This window comes from Lagenorhynchus albirostris, chromosome 3, assembly GCF_949774975.1.
Source record: "Lagenorhynchus albirostris chromosome 3, mLagAlb1.1, whole genome shotgun sequence".
Classification (NCBI taxonomy): Eukaryota; Metazoa; Chordata; class Mammalia; order Artiodactyla; family Delphinidae; genus Lagenorhynchus; species Lagenorhynchus albirostris.
The window spans coordinates 75511862-75534076 of record NC_083097.1 but is presented as its reverse complement, the minus strand read 5'-3'; the positions used below and the strand labels follow the sequence as shown (position 1 = coordinate 75534076).

General features: G+C 37.1%; 1 long non-coding RNA gene across 1 annotated transcript in view; it reads right to left on the bottom strand.

Moving 5' to 3' along the window:
* The window catches only part of LOC132516949 (uncharacterized), a 58084-nt gene that overhangs the window by 33380 nt on the left and 2489 nt on the right, over nt 1-22215 (bottom strand). Inside the window, exons 2-3 of the long non-coding RNA XR_009539535.1 lie at nt 19683-19783; nt 16958-17240 (exon numbers count right to left, since the gene is read on the bottom strand). This is a non-coding gene — a long non-coding RNA (uncharacterized LOC132516949). The remainder of the gene's footprint in view (nt 1-16957; nt 17241-19682; nt 19784-22215) is intronic.

The window sequence follows — 22215 nt, the reverse complement described above, 5'->3', positions numbered from 1 at the left end:
AATTAAAGAGTACAAATCATATGATGATCTCAACAGATGATTTCATTTGATAAAATTCAACATATGTTTATGATAAAAACTCTCAACAAAGTGCATATAGAGGGAACATACCTCAACATAATGCAGAACATATTTGACAAGGCCATAGCTAACATCATACTAAATGGTAAAAAGCTGAAAGCTTTTTCTCTAAGACCAGGAACAAAGCAAAAATGCATATTCTCACCACTTTTCTTCAACATAGTATTGGAAGCCCTAGCCAGAGAAATTAGGCAAGAAAAAGAAATAAAATGCATCCAAATTAGAAAAGGAAGAAGTGAAACTGTGACTATTTGCAGATATATACTATATATAGAAAATCCTAAAGACTCCGCTAAAAAACTAGAACTCACCTCCCCCCATGAACACATTAAAAATACAATGACACGTGGAACAATTCTCACCAAAATCTAACTGGAAACTGGCAGGAAGACTCCTGTACAAACAACACTGTGAGAAAGATCCACACGTAATCAGGTAGGAAGGGTTGCAAAGAAATCAGGTAATGCCCCTGGGAAGGGACTTAGAGGAAAAGGGAAAATACATGGGCAGAGACCCACCCTGGGGAGTAAGTGGTGAGAGCCATAGATTGGGTGCCCCAGTCCTGGGTCATATACCAGGCAGATGAGCTCCCTTAGCTGGCTGGAGGACAGCAGGGACTAATAGGGCTGTGGAAGCAAGGACTCTGTTCGTGAAGGGTGCACGTGTGTTGGCCTGACACAAAGGCAGGGCAGAGAGGGCAGTTAGAGGACTTCTCTCGTGGCTGCTGGGTTTCCTGTGATTCCTTGGCACCTGCCCCAGTCTGATCCAAAGGAATGATCCAGCTCCACTTACTCCACAGTGTGGCATGGGATCTAGGGCTGCCATGGCTGGGAAGAAAACTTGACTGTGGTACACAGAGGTGATGTGGTCCTGGGGTGGAGCCTGGGTGGGACACTGGTGGCCACTGTTGGTGCTTATTCAAGCAGAGTATCAAAACCAGCACAGAATTCTGCAGCAGCTCTACTGCAGTTCACACGCTGATACACTGCTGCGAGTCCATGAGGGAACCACTTGCTCGGCAAAACAGCTCCACAACAGGGCAGGGGTGGTGCAGGCTGGGGGCAGTGATCAGCTGTGAGGGACAAAATGGACTTCCACTTGAGGTTGCATCCGAGCAAAACAAGGGAAACAATTGCAGGCACCTGTACAGGAAGTACATCTGAGGCAGCTTAGAACTCGGTCTGGGCCCAAAAGGAACTGAGACCATGTGTGGGTCCAACCCGCTTCAGAACTCCCCATGCTGGGGAAAGGGTTGTGGTGCTGGGAGAGATGGAAGAACATACTTAAAGGGAACTGAGTCAGCCTGGGCATGACCCTAAGTACTTCCACTGCAGCAACATGGGATCAGACCCTGTCCCTGATAGGGTGGAGATAACCATTAAGCAGAGAGGAAGTCTCACTTCATTCCAGTCCTCAGCTCTAGCACCTCCATCTCTATCCCCACATCTTACTAAGGTGACAGCTGCTAAAAAACTGTTAAAACTAACAAATGAATTCAGTAAAGTTGCAGGATACCAAATCAATATACAAAAATCTGTTGCATTTCCATACACTAATAGCAAACTGTCAGAAAGAGAAAGTAAACAAAAAAAAAAAAACAAAAAAACCATTTACAATTGCAACAAATTTAACCAAGGAGCAAAAAGACCTGTATACTGAAAACTGTAAGACATTGATGAAAGAAATTGAAGATGACAAAATAAATGGAAAGATATACCATGCTAATGGATTGAAAGAATTAACATTATTAAAATTCCATACTAAAGTCTGGACCTGCCGAAGAGACAAGCGACTTTTTCTTCCCTCTTTGTTTCCTGGTGCGTGAGGAGAGGGGATTAAGAACGCTGCTTAAAGGAGGTCCAGAGACTGTCGCGAGCCGCGGCTAACAGCGCGGACCCCAGAGACGGGCATGAGACGCTAAGGCTGCTGCTGCCGCCACCAAGAAGCCTGTGTGCGAGCACAGGTCACTATCCACACCCCGCTTCTGGGGAGCCTGTGCAGCCCGCCACTGCCAGGGTCCCGGGATTCAGGGACAACTCCCCCGGGAGAACGCACGGCGCGCCTCAGGCTGGTGCAACGTCACACTGGCCTCTGCCGCAGCAGGCTCGCCCCACACTCTGTGCCCCTCCCTCCCCCCAGCCTGAGTGAGCCAGAGCCCCCGAATCAGCGGCTCCTTTAACCCCGTCCTGTCTGAGTGAAGAACAGACACCCTCCGGGGACCTACACGCAGAGGCGGGGCCAAATCCAAAGCTGAGCCCCTGGGAGCTGTGAGAACAAAGAAGAGAAAGGGAAATCTCTCCCAGCAGCCTCAGAAGCAGCGGATTAAAGCTCCACAATCAACTTGATGTACCTGCATCTGTGGAATACATGAATAGACAACAAATCATCCCAGATTAAGGAGGTGGACTTTGAGAGCAAGATTTATGATTTTTTTCCCCTTTTCCTCTTTTGGTGAGTGTGTATTTGTATGCTTCTGTGTGAGATTTTGTCTGTATAGCTTTGCTTCCACCATTTCTCTGAGGGTTCTATCCGTCCAATTTTTTAAAAAATTTTTTTGCTTAATAATTACTTTTTATTTTAATAACTTTATTTTATTTTACTTTACCTTTGTTCTTTCTTTCCTCCCTTCCCTCCTTTAGACAATGAATCATCCCAAATTGAGGAGGTGGACTTTGAGAGCAAGATTTATAATTCAATCCCCTTTTCCTCTTTCTGTGAGTGTGTATGTGTATGCTTCTGTGCGAGATTTTGTCTGTATAGCTTTCCTTCCACCATTTGTCTGAGGGTTCTATACGTCTGTTTTTTTTCTCTTAATAATTATTTTTTTTATTTTAGTAACTTTATTATATTTTATCTTACTTTATTTTATTTTACTTTATCTTTTCTTTCTATTTTTCCTTCCTTCCCTCCTTCCTTCCTTCCTCTTTCTTTCTTTCTTTCTTTCTTTCTTTCTTTCTTTCTTTCTTTCTTTCTTTCTTCCTTTCTTCCTTTCTTTCTTCTAATTCTTTCTTTCTACATTTTCTCCCTTTTATTCTGAGCAGTGTGGATAAAAGGCTCTTGGTGCTGCAGCCAGGAGTCAGTGCTGTGCCTCTGAAGTGGGAGAGCCAACTTCAGGACACTGGTCCACAAGAGACCTCCAAGTTCCACATAATATCAAACAGCGAAAATCTCCCAGAGATCTCCATCTCAACGCCAGCACCCAGCTTCACTCAACGACCAGCAAGCTACAGTGCTGGACACCCTATGCCAAACAACTAGCAACACAGGAACACAACCCCACCCATTAGCAGAGAGGCTGCCTAAAATCATAATAAGTCCACAGACACCCCAAAACACACCACCAGACATGGACCTGCCCACCAGAGAGACAAGATCCAGCCTCAACCACCAGAACACAGGCACTAGTCCCCTCCAACAGGAAGCCTACACAACCCACTGAACCAACCTTAGCCACTGGGGACAGACACCAAAAACAACCGGAACTATGAACCTGCAGCGTGCAAAAAGGAGACCCCAAACACAGTAAGATAAGCAAAATGAGAAGACAAAAAAACACACAGCAGATAAAGGAGCAAGAAAAAAACCCACCAGACCTAACAAATGAAGAGGAAATAGGCAGTCTACCTGAAAAAGAATTCAGAATAATGATAGTAAACATGATTCAAAATCTTGGAAATAGAATAGACAAAATGCAAGGAACATTTAACAAGGACCTAGAAGAACTAAAGATAAAACAAACAACAATGAACAACACAATAAATGAAATTAAAAATACTCTAGATGGGATCAATAGCAGAATACCTGAGGCAGAAGAACGGATAAGTGACCTGGAAGATAAAATAGTGGAAATAACTACTGCAGAGCAGAATAAAGAAAAAAGAATGAAAAGAACTGAGGACAGTCTCAGAGACCTCTGGGACAACATTAAACACACCAACATTTGAATTATAGGGGTTCCAGAAGAAGAAGAGAAAAAGAAAGGGACTGAGAAAATACTTGAAGAGATTATAGTTGAAAACTTCCCTAATATGGGAAACAATATAGTTAATCAAGTCCAGGAAGCACAGAGAGTCCCATACAGGATAAATCCAAGGAGAAATATGCCAAGACACATATTAATCAAACTGTCAAAAATTAAATACAAAGAAAACATATTAAAAGCAGCAAGGGAAAAACAACAAATAACACACAAGGGAATCCCTATGAGGTTAACAGCTGATCTTTCAGCAGAAACTCTGCAAGCCAGAAGGGACGGGCAGGACATATTGAAAGTGATGAAGGAGAAAAACCTGCAACCAAGATTACTCTACCCAGCAAGGATCTCATTCAGATTTGATGGAGAAATTAAAACCTTTACAGACAAGCAAAAGCTGAGAGAGTTCAGCACCACCAAACCAGCTCTACAACAACTGCTAAAGGAACTTCTCTAAGCAAGAAACACAAGAGAAGGAAAAGACCTACAATAACAAACACAAAACAATTAAGAAAATGGGAATAGGAACATACATATCAATAATTACCATAAATGTAAATGGACTAAATGCTCCCACCAAAAGACACAGATTGGCTGAATGGATACAAAAACAAGACCCATATATTTGCTATCTACAAGAGACCCACTTCAGACCTAGAGAAACATACAGACTGAAAGTAAGGGGATGGAAAAAGATATTTCATGCAAATGGAAACCAAAAGAAAGCTGGAGTAGCAATTCTCATATCAGACAAAACAGGCTTTAAAATAAAGACTATAAGAAGAGACAAAGAAGGACACTACATAATGATCAAGGGATCAATCCAAGAAGAAGATATAACAATTGTAAATATTTCTACACCCAACATAGGAGCACCTCAATACATAAGGCAAATACTAACAGCCATAAAAGGGGAAATCAACACTAACACATTCATAGTAGGGGACTTTAACACCCCACTTTCACCAATGGACAAATCATCCAAAATGAAAATAAATAAGGAAACAGAAGCTTTAAATGATACATTAAACAAGATGGACTTAATTGATATTTATAGGACATTCCATCCAAAACAACACAATACACATTTTTCTCAAGTGCTCATGGAACATTCTCCTGATAGATTATATCTTGGGTCACAAATCAAGCCTTGGTAAATTTAAGAAAATTGAAATTGTATGAAGTATCTTTTCCCACCACAAAACTATGAGACTAGATATCAATTACAGGAAAAGATCTGTAAAAAATACAAACACATGGAGGCTAAACAATACACTACTTAATAACGAAGTGATCACTGAAGAAATCAAAGAGGAAATAAAAAAATACCTAGACACAAATGACAATGGAGTCACGACGACCCAAATCTATGGGATGCAGCAAAAGCAGTTCTAAGAGGGAAGTTTATAGCAATACAACCCGACCTTAAGAAACAAGAAACATCTCAAATAAACAACCTAACCTTGCACCTAAAGCAATTAGAGAAAGAAGAACAAAAAAACCCAAAAGTTAGCAGAAGGAAAGAAATCATAAAAATCAGATCAGAAATAAATGAAAAAGAAATGAAGGAAACAATAGCAAAGATCAATAAAACTAAAAGCTGGTTCTTTGAGAAGATAAACTGATAAACCATTAGCCAGACTCATCAAGAAAAAAAGGGAGAAGACTCAAATCAATAGAATTAGAAATGAAAAAGAAGAAATAACAACTGACTGCAGAAATACAAAAGATCATGAGAGATTACTACAAGCAACTCTATGCCAATAAAATGGACAACCTGGAAGAAATGGACAAATTCTTAGAAATGCACAACCTGCCAAGACTGAATCAGGAAGAAATAGAAAATATGAACAGACCAATCACAAGCACTGAAATTGAAACTGTGATTAAAAATCTTCCAACATACAAAAGCCCAGGACCACATGTCTTCACAGGCGAATTCTATCAAACATTTAGAGAAGAGCTAACACCTATCCTTCTCAAACTCCTCCAAAATATAGCAGACGGAAGAACACTCCCAAACTCATTCTACAAGGCCACCACCACCCTGATTCCAAAACCAGACAAGGATGTCACAAAGAAAGAAAACTACAGGCTAATATCACTGATGAACACAGATGCAAAAATCGTCAACAAAATACTAGCAAACAGAATCCAACAGCACATTAAACGGATCATACACCATGATCAAGTGGGGTTTATTCCAGGAATGCAAGGATTCTTCAATATACACAAATCAATCAACGTGATACACCATATTAACAAATTGAAGGAGAAAAACCATATAATCATCTCAATAGATGCAGAAAAAGCTTTTGACAGAATTCAACACCCATTTATGATAAAAACCCTGCAGGAAGTAGGCATAGAGGGAACTTGCCTCAACATAATAAAGGCCATATATGACAAACCCACAGCCAACATCGTCCTCAATGGTGAAAAACTGAAAGCATTTCCACTAAGATCAGGAACAAGACAAGGTTGCACACTCTCAACAATCTTATTCAACATAGTTTTGGAAGTTTTAGCCACAGCAATCAGAGAAGAAAAGGAAATAAAAGGAATGCAAATCGGAAAAGAAAAAGTAAAGCTGTCACTGTTTGCAGATGACATGATACTATACATAGAGAATCCTAAAGATGCTACCAGAAAACTACTAGAGCTAATCAATGAATTTGGTAAAGTAGCAGGATACAAAATTAATGCACAGAAATCTCTGGCATTCCTATACACTAATGATGAAACATCTGAAAGTGAAATCAATAAAACACTCCCATTTACCATTGCAACAAAAAGAATAAAATATCTAGGAATAAACCTACCTAGGGAGACATAAGACCTGTATGCAGAAAATTATAAGACACTGATGAAAGAAATTAAAGATGATACAAATAGATGGAGAGATATACCATGTTCTTGGATTGGAAGAATCAACAGTGTGAAAATGACCTTACTACCCAAAGCAATCTACAGATTCAATGCAATCCCTATCAAACTACCACTGGCAATTTTCACAGAACTAGAACAAAAAATTTCACAATTTTTATGGAAACACAAAAGACCCCGAATAGCCAAAGCAATCTTGAGAATGAAATACGGAGCTGGAGGAATCAGGCTCCCTGACTTCAGACTATACTACAAAGCTACAGTAATCAAGAAAGTATGGTACTGGCACAAAAACAGAAAGATAGATCAATGGAACAGGATAGAAAGCCCAGAGATAAACCCACGCACATATGGTCACCTTATCTTTGATAAAGGAGGCAGGAATGTACAGTGGAGAAAGGACAGCCTCTTCAATAAGTGGTGCTGGAAAAACTGGACAGGTACATGTAAAAGTATGAGATTAGATCACTCCCTAACACCATACACAAAAATAAGCTCAAAATGGATTAAAGACCTAAATGTAAGACCAGAAACTATCAAACTTCTAGAGGAAAGCATAGGCAGGCCACTCTATGACATAAATCACAGCAAGATCCTTTTTGACCCACCTCCTAGAGAAATGGAAATAAAAACAAAAATAAACAAATGGGACCTAATGAAACTTCCAAGGTTTTGCATAGCAAAGGAAACCATAAACAAGACCAAAAGACAACCCTCAGAATGGGAGAAAATATTTGCAAATGAAGCAACTGACAAAGGATTAATCTCCAAAATTTATAAGCAGCTCATGCAGCTTAATAACAAAAAACAAACAACCCAATCCAAAAATGGGCAGAAGACCTAAATAGACATTTCTCCAAAGAAGATATACAGACTGCCAACAAACACATGAAAGAATGCTCAACATCACTAATCATTAGAGAAATGAAAATCAAAACTACAATGAGATATCATCTCACATCAGTCAGAATGGCCATCATCAAAAAATCTAGAAACAATAAATGCTGGAGAGGGTGTGGAGAAAAGGGAACCCTCTTGCACTGTTGGGGGGAATATAAATTGATACAGCCACTGTGGAGAACAGTATGGAAGTTCCTTAAAAAACTACAAATAAAACTACCATATGACCCAGCAATCCCACTACTGGGCATATACCCTGAGAAAACTATAATTCAAAAAGAGTTTGTACCAAAATGTTCACTGCAGCTCTATTTACAATAGCCCTCAGATGGAAACAACCTAAGTGTCCATCATCGAATGAATGGACAGAGAAGATGTTGCACATATATACAATGGAATATTACTCAGCCATAAAAAGAAACGAAATTGAGCTATTTGTAATGAGGTGGATGGACCTAGAGTATGTCATACAGAGTGAAGTAAGTCAGAAAGAGAGAGACAAATACCGTACGCTAACACCTATATATGGAATTTAAGAAAAAAAAATGTCATGAAGAACCTAGGGGTAAGACAGGAATAAAGACACAGACCTAGTAGAGAATGGACTTGAGGATATGGGGAGGGGGAAGGGTAAGCTGTGACAAAGCGAGAGAGAGGCATGGACATATATACACTACCAAACGTAAGGTAGATAGCTAGTGGGAAGCAGCTGCACAGCACAGGGAGATCAGCTCGGTGCTTTCTGACCACCTAGAGGGGTGGGATACAGAGGGTGGGAGGGAGATGCAAGAGGGAGGGGATATGGGGATATATGTATACATATACCTGATTCACTTTGTTACACAGCAGAAACTAACACAGCATTGTAAAGCAAGTATACTCCAATAAAGATGTTAAAAAAAAAACATGTATCTACACAAATGAACGAAGGTAGCAAATATGTAAATATATAGATAAATATAAAAGATGATGTTTCTTAGTTTTAATATCTTTTTTTAAGATAATGAATGATTTAAAGCAAAAGTGATAACAATGTATTATAACATTTTCAACATATGAAAAAATAAGATATATAACATGAATAGCACAAAGGTTGGAAGAAGGGAAATAAAGTATACTGTTGTAAGGTCTATACTATATGTGACATATAATATTACTTGAAGGCAGAAAAAAAAATTCCATACTACCCAACGTAATCTACAGATTGAATACAATCCCTATCAAAATTCCAATGGCATTTTCCACAGAAATACAACAGAGTCATATACAAGGGTATCTCCATAAGGCTAGCAGCCAATCTAAGAAATCAGCAGGACAGAAGGAGTGGCATGATATATCCAAAGTGTTGAAAGAGAAAAATGTGCAAACTAGTATACTCTCCTCAGCAACATTATCATTTAGAATCAAAGGAAAGATAATAATTCTCAAATAAGAAAAAACTAAAACAGTTCATGAATACTAAACCCACGCTAAAAAAATGTTAAAGGGTCTTCTCTACGTGGGAAAGAAGAATCCATAGAAAATGGAAAATCCCACAAGGAAAGGCAAATACAAAGAACTGAGGATCAACTACTTAAATAAGCTTTTACTTTAATTTATTTAATACTTAAATATGTATGAAGATTAAAAGAGAAAAGAAATGTAGAAACAACTATAACTACAATGAAAAGTTAAGGGATGAACATGAAGATGTAAAACATGACATCAAAAATACAAAGAGTGGGACTTCCTGGTGGCACAGTGGTTGGGGGTCCGCCTGCTGATTCAGGAGACACGGGTTTGTGCCCTGGTCCGGGAGGATTCCACATGCCACAGAGTGGCTGGGCCTGTGGGCCATGGCCACTGGGCCTGCGCATCCGGAGCCTGTGCTCCACGATGGGAGAGGCTACAGCAGTGAGAGGCCCGCATACCGTAGAAAAAAAAACCCAAAAAACCCCAGAAAAAGTGGTGGAGGGGAGTACAAAATGTAGATGTTTTAGAATGTTTTTGAACTTAAATGACTACCAGTTTAAAATATGCAGATACACTTATAGGTCAATATATATAAACCCCATGATAACCACAAATCAAAAACCTACAATAGATACATAAAAATAAAAAGAAAGGAGCACAAGCATATTACTAAAAAAATCATCAAACCACAAGGGAAGAAACAAAAAGTAGAAGAAATGAACAGAGAATAACTACAAACACAACTAGAAAACAAGTAATAAAATGGCAAAGTACGAACCTATCAATAATTTATCTAAATGTCAATGGACTAAATGCTCTAGTGAAAAGACATAAGGTGGCTGATTGGATGAAAACCAAGACCCATCTATATGCTGCCTATAAGACTCAATTCTGAGCTAAAGGCACAAACTAAAAGCGAGGGGATAGACAGATATTGCATGAAAATGGAAATGACAAGAAAGCAGGGGTAACAATACTCATATCAGACAAAATAGACTTTAAAACAAAGCCTATAACAAAGACAAAGAATGGCATTACATAGTGATAAAGGGATTAATAAAAGATGATATTGTTCTCATTAACATATATGCACCCAACACAGGAGCAGCTAAATGCATAGAGCAGATACTAACAGACATAAGGGAGAAATCAACAATAATATAATAGTAGAGGATTTTAACACCCCATTTTTATCAATGGACAGATCATCCAGACCAAAAATCAATAAGGCAACAGTGCTCTTAAATGACATAATAGACCAGTTGTACTTAGTAGCTATCTATAGGACATTACATTAAAAAACAGCATAATATAGATTCTTTTCAACTGCCCATGGAACATTCTCCTGGATGGATCACATGCTAGGCCACAAAACAAGTCTCAACAAATTTAAAAAGACAGAAATTGTATCAATTATTTTTTTCCAACCACAACAATATGAAACTAGAAATCAATTACAGAATGAAAAATGGGAAAAGAACAAACATGTGGAGATTAAATAACATGCTACTAAAAAACCAATAGGTCGGGCTTCCCTGGTGGCACAGTGGTTGAGAGTCTGCCTGCTGATGCAGGGGACACGGGTTTGTGACCGGACCAGGAAGATCCCACATGCCGTGGAGCAGCTAGGCCCGTGAGCTATGGCTGCTGAGCCTGTGCGTCCGGAGCCTGTACTCCGCAACAGGAGAGGCCACAACAGTGAGAGGCCCACATACCACACACACACACAAAAAAAAACCAATAGGTCAATGAACATATCAAAAAGGAAATCAGAAAATACCTCGAGACAAATGAAAATGGAAATATAACTCTCCAAAATCTATGGAATGTGGCAAAAGCACTTCTAAGAGGGAAGTTTATAGCAATACAGGCCTACCTTAAGAAACAACTCAAATAAACAACCTAAGCTACCATATAAAGGAATTAGAAAAAGAAGAACAAAGCCCAAAGTCAGCTGAAGGATATAAATAAATATCAGAGAGGAAAGAAATAAAATAGAGGACAGACACCCCCCACAAAAAAAATTAGAAAAGATCAGTTAAACCAAGAGCTAGTGTTTTGAAAAAATAAACAAAATAGATAAAGCTTTAGCTAGGCTCACCAATAAGTAGAAAGGACCCAAATAAACATAATAAGAGAGGAAAAAGGAGAAATAACAACTGATACCACAGAGATACAAAAGAATTCTAAGAGAATACTATCTAAGAGAATACTATCAACAGTTATATGCCAGCAAGTTGGACAACCTGGAAGAAATGGACAAATTTCTAGAAACATACATCTTGCCAAGACTGAGTCAGGAACAAATAAACAATTTGAACAGACTGATCATTAGGAGTGAACCTGAATTTGTAATTTAAAAATCTCCAAACAAACAAAAGTCCAGGACCAGATAGCTTCACAGGGGAATTTTACAAGACATACAAAGAAGAGATAATACTTATCTTCCTCAAACTAGTCCAAAAAATTGATGGGGACAGAATACTCCCAAATTCATTCTACAAGACCAGCATTAACCTGATTCCAAAACCACACAAATACACTACCAAAAAAGAAAATTACAGGCCAATATCTTTGATGAATACTGATACCAAAACCCTCAACAAAATATTAGCAAACCAAATCCAGTAACACATAAAAAGGATGATCCACTATTACCAAGTTAGATTTATTCCAGGGATGCAAGGATGGTTCAATATTCACAAATCAATAAATGTGATACACCACATTAAAAAAAGGAAGGATTAAAAAATTACATGATCATCTCAATAGACGCAGAAAAAGCATCTCACAATATTCAACATTCGTTCATGATCAAAACTCTCATCAAAGTTGGTATAGAGGGAAAATATCTCAACATATTATGACAAACCTATAGCTAATATTATACTCAATGGTGAAAAGCTGAAAGCCTTTCCTCTAAATTCAGGAACAAGACAAGGAAGCCCACTCTCACCACTTCTATTTAACACAGTCTTGGAAAACCTAGCCACTACAATCAGATAAGAATGAGAAATAAAGGGCATCCAAATCAGAAGGGAAGAAGTAAAACTGTCACTACTTGCAGATGGTGTGATATAGAAAACCTTAAAGTCTCCTCCAAAAAATTATTAGAACTAATAAGTGAAGTAGGTAAGGTTGGTGGATACAAGATTAATATACAGAAATATGTTGCTTTTCTATACACTAATAATACACTATCAGAAAGAGAAAGTTAAAGAAAATTCCATTTAAAACTGCATCAAAAAGAATAAAATACCTAGAAATAAATTTGACCAAGGAGGTGAAAGGCCTATACTCTGAAAAGTATAAAACATGGATGAAGAAAATTGAAGATGATACAAAGAAATGGAAAGATATCCCATGCTCTGGGATTGGAAGGATTAATATTGTTAAAAGGGCCAAACTACTCAAAGCACTCTACAGATTTAATGCAATCCCTATCAAAACACCCATGACATTTTTCACAAAACTAGAGTAAATAATCCTAATATTTATATGAAACTAAAAAAGACACTGAATTGCCAAAGCAATCTTGAGAAAAAGAACAAAACTGGAGATATCACTCTCCCTGACTTCAGACTATATTATAAAACTAAAGTAATCAAAATAGCATGGTACTGTCACAAAAACAGAAACATAGATCAATGGAACAGAACAGAGAGCACAGAAATAAATCCACATACCTATGGTCAATTAATCCATGACAAAAGAGGCAAGAATATACAATGGAGGAAAGACAGTCTCTTCAATAAGTGGTGCTGGAAAAACTGGACAGCTACATGTAGACAAATTAGATTAGAACATTTCCTCACACCATATACAAAAGTAAACTTAAAATGCATTTAAAAACCTAAATGTAAGACCTGAAACCAAAAGAAAAAAAAAATACTCCTAGAAGAGAAGATAGGCAGAACACTCTTTGATATAAATTGTAGCAATATTTTTCTGTCTCCTAAGGCAAAAGAAATAAAAGCAAAACTAAACAAATGGGACCTAATTAAACTTAAAAAGCTTTTTAGGAAACACATTGAGAAACACACTGCAAAGAGAAAATGAAATGAAAAGACAACCTACTGAATGGGAGAAAATATTTGCAAATGATATGACCAACAATGGTTAATACCCAAAATATATAAACAGATAATTCAATTCAATATCAAACAAACAACAACACAATCAAAAAAAAAACAATGGGTGAAAAACCTGAATAGACATTTTTTTCTAAAGAAGACACACGGATGGCTAACAGGCACATAAAAATATGCCCAAAATCACTAACTAGTAAAGAAATACAAATCAAAACCACAATGAGATATCACCTCACAACTATTAGAATGGCCATCATCAAAAAGTCTACAAATAACAAATGTTGATAAGGAAGTAAAGGGAACCTTGCTACAATGTTGGTGGGAATGTAAATTGGTGTAGCCACTATGGAAAACAGTGTGGAAGTTCCTCAAAAAACAGGACTACCATATGATCCAGCAATTCCACTCCTGGGCATATATCCAGAAAAAAATGAAAACGCTAATCTGAAAAGATACATGCACTCCAATGTTCATCAAAGCACTATTTATAATAGCCAAGATATGGAAGCAACCCAAAGTGTCCATCAATATATATAAAATTGAATATTACTCAGCCATAAAAAAGGATGAAATTCTGTCATTTGCAGCAGCCTGCATGGAACTACAGAATATTATATTTAGTAAAATAAGTCAGACAGAGAAAGAGAAATACTATATATGATATTGCTTATATGTGGAATCTAAAAAATAAAATAAATGAATGTATATAGCAAAACAGAAACAGACAGATACAGAAAACAAACTAGGGGTTATCAGTGGGGAGAGGAAAGGGGGAGGGGCAAGATGGAGTTATGAAGTAAGAGATATAAACCATTATGTATAAAGTAGTTAAGCAACAAGGATATATTGTACGGCACAGGGAATCGTAGCTATTATTTTGTAATAAGTTTTATTAATCTATAAAAATATTGAAACAATAAGCTGCACACCTGAAACTAATATATCAACTTAACTTCAATAAAAATATTTTTTAAATAAAAGGAACACTTGTATGCACACAAGTAACAAAAATAAAATCTCTGTGCTGTGCAGCTTGCGCTATCTTAGTTTCCCAACCAGGGATCAAACCTGTGCCCCCTGCAGGGAAAGCATAGAGTCCTAACCACTGGACTGCCAGGGAATTCCCAAAGTCTCCACATCCTGACAGAAAAACAAATGTATTCCACTTATAAAATTAAAGAGTCACGGGCATGTAGTTACTGTACAATATGATGACTATTGTTAATAATTCTGTATTGTATATTTGAAAGTTGCTAAGATAGTAGATCTTAATAGTTCTTAACAGGAGGAAAAAAAATTGTAACTATGTATGAAGGATGTAACTAGACTTATTGTGTTGATTTCACAAGACAGTTGACCCTTGCACATGTGTTTGAACTAGATGAGTCCACTTATAAACTAACTTTTTCAATAGTAAATACAGCACTACATGATTTGCGGCTAGGTATCAAGAATACTGAGGGTGAGCTATAAAGTTATATGTGAATTTTCCACTGTGTGTATATACAAAAATTAAATCATTATATTGTACACTTGAAACTAATGATGTTATATGTCAATTACACATCAATGTAAAAAAATGCACAGCAGAGTCCAAGCTTTAACACATCATCTTTAACCCAACTACATAGTACTAATAAATGAAATATAACAAATAAAAAATAGAAAATCAAAGATGGGCTCAAAAGTAAAATAAATAGATTAGAAATGAATTGAGAATCTATATGTTCAAAATTGCACCCCTGTACTGACTTCCAGCATGACAGTGTAAAAAAGTCTACTGACCTGCTCCCGAAATGAAAAGTTAATAGAACAAATGAACAAACAAACACCATTTAAAGGCTCTGAAAATGGTTCAAAAGGCAAAGAGCACATCAAGAAACAACTATTCCAGAAAATCTATGAAAATTTGGTAAAAAAAGGGCTAGAGTGTGTGGTATTTAAACTAACACTGCTCTCTCCCTCTCTGCTCCAAGCAAGGCAGAGACTCCATTCTGGAGGGCTGCAGCCAATAACATGGGGTTCCCTCTCTCCCAAATTCCCAATCTGAGAACCTTCTACATGTGTGAGGAGCAACATTCAACGTTTTTCATCCCATCGTCAACTACCTAGTGCAGAGGCTGAGTCCTTGGCAAGTGAAACAAGAGGTGAGGACTCCTCCGGCACGCCCCCCCCCCCCCCAGCTAATGGAATGGAGGCTCTATCTTAGGTGTGGTGCATTGAAAATACTGGAGCCCGGATCACCTTTGCCCTGCACATAAGGCAGTGTTTCCACAATAGGAAAGACAATTTTTTTGTGTGGTCCAACTTACCAATCTTTTCTTTTTCTTTTTTTTTTGTGGTACGCGGGCCTCTCACTGTTGTGGCCTCTCCCATTGCGGAGCACAGGCTCTGGACGTGCAGGCTCAGCGGCCATGGCTCACGGGCCCAGCCGCTCCGCGGCATGTGGGACCTTCTTGGATCGGGGCACAAACCCATGTCCCCTGCATCGGCAGGCGGACTCTCAACCACTGTGCCACCAGGGAAGCCCACCAATCTTTACTTTTATGGTTCATTTTTTTTTTCTACCCTGTTTACGAAATTTTTGCCTTTCCCAAGAACATGAAGTTATTCCCCTGTTTTCTCCTAGAAGCTTTATTACTTTACCATTTATATTTAGGTCTATGACTCATTTTGAACTTTTTGTGTATGATGTTAAGGTAAAAGGCCATGATTTTTTTGTGTGTGTATGTCTATAAGAATGTAAGTTCTCTATTTTGGCAAACAAATTCTCTCATGCTTGGAATTTACAATCTTTTGTTGACACTGTTTGGTATGAGTAGTAGTGGGCAATATTTAATATTCTTAAAGAATTAATCTAAGAACCATAATGCACCTTGAATACAATTGAGATGTATTGTTGGAAACATTCTATCAATGAGTGTTTTAGTCCCAGGATTGGTGTCATGAGACAAAGACCACAGATTGAAGGTCCCTCATAACTAGAGGCAAATGGCCGTGCTGCTGGAGAGTAGTGAGGAACACTAAGATAATGGCCAAAATAGCAGATGAGACAGACCAGCCCATACCTCAATGTACCCTACTGTAGGATTCCCAGTAACAGGAGAGGAGAAAAGTCACCTCAATGACTTTTTTTTTTAACCTCAATGTCTTTTGGGTTCTAACAAGAACCCAGCACAGGCACAGAGGCTTCTTGCCCCACATCCATAAGGACACATAAGTTTCCCCTATACCCAACACTATCTCAAGAATTAAGAGGTAGAAAGGGGGCCAAATGTCAAATGATTTATATTCCTGATGGAAAGTTTATTCATTGGATTGAGTAAACATATAGCAGAGAAAAAATTTTAATTGGAAAAGGTTAACTTTACCTGGTAAAATTTACCTTAGCAAAATTAAGAGCTATAGAACAAGATGAGATCATGTATAGAAAATAAAGTTACTGCACATATGAATTGTGTTGTGCTGTATACTGTTTTTAACTCTAACCTGGTAAGCATTGGTACAGTTAAGAGGTACACAGGCTCAGGATGTTTCACCTTAGGCAATAAAATCTATAAGCTGAATTGGTTACCTGGAAGCCAAATAGAGAGGGAAGGCTGAAGAAGCTTTTCCTTCATGCAGGTATCTGATGCTGTGCCAGGAAGTTTTAAGAATAACAACAGGAATGGAGTTGATTGCTCATTTCAGCTGAACTGTTCCCTGGTGGCTACAGTGGGCCTAGGACCACAGAGTGGAGAGACAGAATTTGCTCTGATAGTTGCCGACTAGAGAGCCTTTGCTATCGGCAGAGAATACTGATAACGGCTTTCAAACTTCCACAGAGTTTCTTCCGATGAATTCTTATTCCAGGAAACCTAAAATATAAAAGAGATATGAAGGTTAAGAAGGTTATTTAGACAGTATCTATCTGCTTTCTTATAATATCCCTAAAGTAATTCCATAGCACTTTGAAAATCACTGAGGGAAGCACCAGTTCAAGACAGGTCAGCTGAACAGACACAACTAACTTGGGCTCTGATACAGTTTGGCTGGAATCTTTTGCCTCAGGCTAACATGCTGAGAATGGCTTCCTAGAGAAAGTGAGTGATCTGCCTGGGAAATGTCTTCCTGGAAATAATATGGATGTTGAGGTCTAAAACAAAGACTGCTAGCTGTACCTGCAACATCCATTCTCCCTTTTGTCCTGTGAAGCACATGGTCACCTTGAATCAACATAACATTTCCTAGTACTTAATAGCAGGTAGTGTTAAAAGTTTCAGAAGTGGAGACCTGACTGAAATAAAGACTGCAGCCTGGGAAACACAGATTCAACAAACACTTGAATTGTGTTCTACCAGACTACAAAATCAGAGAGGCTTATAAAGGCAAAAAGTTGCAAGGCCACAGTTAATTATATGAATTGTTTTTCAAGAATTATGATTAGAGCTGGCAAGAAGTGAGGGTGCTTGGTAAGCATGGATTGGTTGGGGTCTGAAATGGTTGCACAGTTTCAAAGGGAGACCTTGAGACGATAAGGTTGCAGCTGGCAAGTGTTGTTCTGAATATGCTGGTGGTGTCCTTGGGCCTGGAACATTTCAAAGAAAGTTCAAGTTCTCAGTGATGCAGAGACCAGAGACCATATCCTCAATGGCCACCTGACTCCATTTTGTGTGCCCAAACTGTGATTACTCCATTATAATTTAAATCTGTTATTAGTAGTTATGTGTGACTATATGTCTAAGTACTGACATATAAGATATAAACAAAAATGTTGTGAGCAGCTTCTGGCTGGGAAATTCTTAAAGGACTCTTCCTTCTGGCTGGAAGGTGGGCATAATGTCCAGAGTTAGAGCAGCCACATTCATCGGCTGTAGATGGCACATACTGAGCTCGACAGAACCACAAAAATGTAGAAACCTGGTTCACTGATGATTGGAAAACTAGTCCTGGGGTACCCACACTTAAATGTGTGAGAAATAAACTTCTATCTTGCTTAAACTGCTGTTATTTGGTTTTTAAAAATCACAAACAGCTAAATCTTAACATCTAAACAAATAAATGATATAGGAGAAAAATATCACATAGCAAAGCTCGAGGTTACACTGTTCCTCTGAAAAAGGTACAAAATTGACTGGGGGTTGGGGGGAGGGAGACAGAAAGACAGACCAGGAGGGAAATTCTCTTCCACAAGGATAAAACCCTTCTTAGTTTAATAACTGTGAGAGACTTCAGCTTACCTTTCTATTTTCCACCCCTATATCCTTAAGGTAATTGTGACTAGGAAAAGCCCTATCTACTGACTCAGAGCCTCATTTTTCCTTCCTGTTTAGAAAACCTCCACTTACACAACTACAGGAAAAATTAATGCCATGATTTACTTTGAAATGCTTTTTTTTTAAAAAAACATATAAATCAATGGCTCAATAGAAGATGAATATGTGAACAGTTATATGACAAAGCTAGTACAGTATAATAAAATGCTAACAGGAGAGTTTAGGTAGTGGGGACACATGTCCACTGTACTATTATTTTAACTTTCTTTATGTTTGTATATATTCATGATAAAATATTGGAAGGAAAAACATTCTAGTTACCTCTAAAGTAATCAACATAACCCATTTTACAAAGACCTAAACAGAAAATCAGGGATCACCAGATATTCGCAGAAAATCAATCAAAGACAAGGATGACAATAAGCAGAATAACCAACCTTAGAGGAAAGAGAGATGGTTGAGGAAACAGAAGAAAAGAATTTTCAGATGATATTGTAAACATAAAAGAACATTCTACTATGTAAAATAAGCAATCAGAAAATAAGAAATATTTCTTGAAAATTAAATATATTATATCTGAATATTTTTAAAAATTCAATGACGTTAAACCTATCTTGAATTTAAATAACATTAAGAGCTAAAACTTATTGAGTCCAAGACACCATCACTGTTCATCTAGATGAACAAAATAGCCTCACAAATTGTCTGCCTAGTTCTATACTGACCCCTTACAGTCAATTCTTAAAGCAGCCATAGAGACCCTTTTAAAATCAGATAGTGTCTCTCCTCTATTTACAGTGACTCCCCTTTTCATTCAGAGTAAAAAGTCTTAACAATAGCCTCCATGATCCCTCATTCACACATCCCTCTTTCCTCTTCTACTACTCTTCTTTGTTTTCTTCTTTCCAGCCACTTTGGCCTCCTTAGAACTGTTTGAACAAGCCAGGTATCTCCCAAACTTAGTGTTTTTGATCTAGTTTTTCCACCATTGATTAGTTTTGCCTCTTCTAGAATTTCATATAAATGAAATTATAACCAGCATACCTTTTTTGCATGCAAGGCTTCTTTCACTCAGCTTAATGTTTTGAGGTTCATTCATGTTGTTCCAGGTATTAGTAGCTTGTTCCTTTCCATTGTTTAGTAGTCTGTTGCATAAATATACAAAAATTTGTTTATGCTACTGTCTGATGGACACCTGGATTATTTATAGTTTGGGGCTATTGTAAATAAACTGCTATGAATATTCTTATATATTTTAATTTATCTATTGGCTTTTTACATTTCTTTGCATTTCTTTTAGTGGTTATTCTAAGTATTAAAACGTATATCCTTAACTTTCTATAGAGTATAAATATACATTCACTACTTACCCCACCCTGCCCTTTATGGTATAGCTAACTTTCATATGTACTATATCAAAAGATATAATAAGCCTTACTAGACAATGTTATAATTTTTGTTTTAAACAGTTATATGTATTTTAGTGAAATTAAGAGGTAAAACATATATTTACTGAGATATTTGCTACTTTTGATGCTCTTTCTTCCTGAAGATTTGAATTGCCATTTGATTTTATTTCCCTTCCTTTAGCATTTCTTGTAGTGCAGATCTGCTTGTGATAAAGTCTTTTACCTAAAACTTTTTATTTCATCACTCTTGAAGGATATTTCACTAGATACAGAATTCTGGATTGACTGTCTTTTTCTTTCAGCACTTCAAAAACGATCTACTCTCTTCTGGCTTCCACTGTTTCTGATGAGAAGACCCAAGTTCTGATCATTTGGATCAATGTTCTCTTATATGAATGTGTCATTTTATTCCTGCAGCTTTCAAGATTTTCCCTTTATTGTTCGTTCACGGAAGTCTGACTTTCTTGTGCATAGGTATGCTATTTTTGTGTTATGTATGACCAAGTTCACTGACTCTATCTTCACAATCTCCATACTTCTGTTAAGCCCATCAAGTGAATTTTTAAAAATTTCGTATATTTTGTTGTTTTGTAATAGAATTTCCATTTGGTTCTTTATTATAAATTTTACGTCTCTGCTGAGAATTCCTGTATTTTCATTCAATGTGAGTATTCTTTTCCTTTAAGTCATTAAGTATAGTTATATACTTATAGCTCTTTAAGTCCTAATGATTCCAACAATGAATTAGCTTGGGATCAGTCTCTATTACTTTTCTTTTCTCTCTCTCTTAGGAGAACTCACACAACTCATCATATAGTTGTACTCACAGCTCAGATTTACTACAGGAATGTAGTGTGTGTGTGTGTGTGTGTGTGTGTGTGTGTGTGTGTGTGTGTGTGTGTGTGTGTGTGTGTGTGTGTGTGTGTGTAAGAAAGAAAGCTCATTATAAGGATGAGGGAATATATCTTAAAAGCCCACTGACCATATTCAACATTAAATATATCAAGTTCCAGTGAATATTGGGAGGTGGAATAAGTTTCTGAGGGTATTTGGGAATAATCAGGTTGCCCAGAATACAGACATCAGTGTATAAGAGGATTAGAATGAAGAAGAGTTAAGAGTAAATTTTGTGCTTAAAGAAGTAATTGTGGAGAACTAGGAATAAGAGAGTTCAGAATTGAGATATAAACTGGAAGGGAAAGTTCATAAAAGTACCAAGAAGAGATTGAAGAATTACTCAGTCCTAATATTCCAAAAAGGAAGTACCATTTCAAACTCGAAAACATGATTTTTACATAATTATTTGACATGTTTTAAAATTCATAGTTTCTCTTATTTATATATATATATCTATACATACACACACATATATATGTCACAGTATGACATATATTGAATATGTGGTGCTTGGGGGTGGGGGAAATAAGCAGAAATCCACATTTTTCTTCTACTACAATCTAAATCTTCTTTGTCAGATGTTTTTCCCTACCCCTAGATTATAAGCTAGGCATGCATTATGCCTTTTCTGTTTACATTAGGATAATTTTGGAATGTCTCAATCTTAGTTATTTAAAAATCCAATATGATCTAAATCACTTTAAATGGTTTCTATTCATTGCTTCTCTTCATTCATTCTTTCTTCTTTTTTTTTGGTCTTCCACACTTTTTCTGCCTTCTCTGATTTTAACTGAACATTTTATATGATTCCAGTTTCCATCCTCTCTTAAGATACCAATTAAAACTTTTGTTTTTGGATGTTCTGAAATGGTTGCCTTAGAATTTGCAATACACATTTACAACTTACCTAAGTCCACTTTCAAATAACACTATAATGTTTCATGGGTAAAGTACAAAGTATTTTCAATTTCTCCCTCCTGTCCTTCATAACACTGCTGTCATTCATTTCACTTACCCAAAAGCTATAATCAAAGAACACAATGTTGATATTATTTTGAACAATGTTATCTGTTACATCAATTAAGAAAAGTTTAAAAAATATTTTACCTTCATTTATTCCTTCTCAAAAACTCTTTCTTCATGTAGATCCAAATTTCTAATGTATGACATTTCTATCTCTTTGAAGAACTTCTTTTAACATTTCTTGCAGGGCAAGTCCACTGGTGACAATTTCCCTCAATTTTTGTTTGTCTGAGAAAGTCTTTATTTTT